Genomic DNA, 2,132 nt, shown 5'->3' with positions numbered 1-2,132 from the left:
TTGAGAGAAAGTCCCACATCCCAGACCTGCCGCAACGCCTCGCTAGGCCTGTTACGCGCTGACAAATGAGACTGGCCGATCGCGCCGGCTGCTGGGAGGAGGAGGAGGAGGAGGAGGAGGAGGAGGAGGAGGAGGAGGAGAGTGGGGGGGAGGCTTATTCTTGAGATTCTTGAGAGAAAGTCCCACATCCCAGACCTGCCGCAACGCCTCGCTAGGCCTGTTACGCGCTGACAAATGAGACTGGCCGATCGCGCCGGCTGCTGGCAGCGGACGCGTCCTCCCTGTTCTTCCTCTGCCGCTGCTGGCTCGTCGACCGAGTGGTGCCGGTGGTGGTGGTGGTGGCAGTAGTAGTAGTCATGGTGGTGGTGTGATTCAGTCGTCAGCTGAACGGGACCGCGGCCAAGCGCCAGCTGGGGCGTGGCGCCGCGTGCAGCGCTTAGAGGGGCCTAAGTATGACCGCGGCGCGTCGTCGTCGTCGACGCGGCCGTGCGTCAGCTGCTCTGCCGCCGCTGCGGCGGCTGCGGTGCCCCTGGCGGCGTCCGCGCGCCGGCCCCGGCCTAGACCTCCTGTATGTGCGTGAGAGAGTGTTGGAGGAGGAGAAGGAAGAGGAGGCGGTGACGACGACGTCGTCGTCGCGGCGGTCACGGTCAAGGAGGCGACATTAGTTGAAGATGATCAGGTTACAGACACCTTCCCCCCAGCTGCCCAGCGGGCCGTAGCAGGACAGGGACCAGGACGGGACCAATACAGTCGTGTGGTTTAGGGGGATTCTCCCTGTCACGGATCGACCATCGACCTCCCCGCGCCCACAGATCATATCGTGGCGGCGTTAGGGAGCGCCCGGCGGATCCGCGCCCTGACCTGGCCGGATATCTCCTGATCCGACTGGATCCGTCCCGGCGTCAACTCCAAACGACGTCTACGCGACGTGACGGACCCCCCTGCCGCGCTTGATTGGCTCTTCTTCTTCTTCTTCTTCTTCTTCTTCTTCTTCTTCTTCTTCTTCTTCTTCTTCTTCTTCTTCTTCTTTCCATTCATACATTGATAATGGAAACCCCCGGAAAACAAACTCGAACACGCTCGAACAGTCCCAACATCAAACGTCGTTTTTCTGGTTCTCTCTATCTCTCTCTGCTTCGAGACAGATTGGTCGGCGGCGACGCGCTCGTCCCTATTAACGGCACCTAATTTTCCTTCCCATCCCCGTGTGTGTGTGTGTCTGTTTGTGTGTTTAGGTGTGTGTGTGAGCGTTTGTCGTCAGGCCAGTGGGACAAGGATTGAGACACTACTCGTGTCGGAAGATAGAATGGTAACACGACAGTTCCAACGCCGCGGCCAACACCTCACACCAGAATTGTACCACCACCACCACCTTCAACTTCGACAAATGCTCGAAAGGCTTGTCGTCTTCTGTAGCCTGCAGTGTTGTTGAATTGCGTCCCAGAGCAAATTTGAAATTGCAGAATTAACATTGAATCGTGGAATTTCTTTGCCCCTGACAAAGAAATTCTATAGGCAGTTGATCGGATCCGCCTACGAACGTACTCATACCGTACCGGCATGCACGGGTGCGGGCGGGTTGCCTACCCGGTCGGGCGGTAAGGCGCCGAGGCCAGAGACAACCGGCCAGCCCCGCCGTAGTTACTCGCTATTACTACACAAGTAAAATACAAACTTAAAAAAATAACAATGCCGACATGCTCTTGATCGCTGAGCGAAGCTCAGTCCAAGTCGCTGTGGGGTCAGGCGATGTCTGCGTCGTGAGTCTGTCTGTCTGTGTCCTGCGGCTCACTTTTTATGAAAAACGGCAACGCTTGTCACGGAAAGCAATTTTGCTTCGACATCTATAATTTAAGAGGGGTTCAACCTCCCCTTTTGGTTAGTGTCGGGATGATTTGAAATATTTCGTTCTCTTTTTTCATAGAGAGCTTCAGATGTTGTTGTTTCAGTGGTGGCAACACTGACAAGAGAGGGAGAAAAGAGCGCGAACACGCGAACGGCTCGCCCACTTCAAGCTTTTGAAACTCTCGCACAAGGGACTAAAACGTCAGATTGTCAAACCGAGAGTAATATTTTTAGTTTTAGAGTTGCGGAACTCGACCTACGAAGTTTCGCGAGTGTCCAGTGAGAAG

The sequence above is a fragment of the Frankliniella occidentalis genome, unplaced genomic scaffold (genome assembly GCF_000697945.3).
Source record: "Frankliniella occidentalis isolate FOCC.00 unplaced genomic scaffold, Focc_3.1 Scaffold95, whole genome shotgun sequence".
Classification (NCBI taxonomy): Eukaryota; Metazoa; Arthropoda; class Insecta; order Thysanoptera; family Thripidae; genus Frankliniella; species Frankliniella occidentalis.
Note: the sequence above shows the minus strand (reverse complement) of the source record.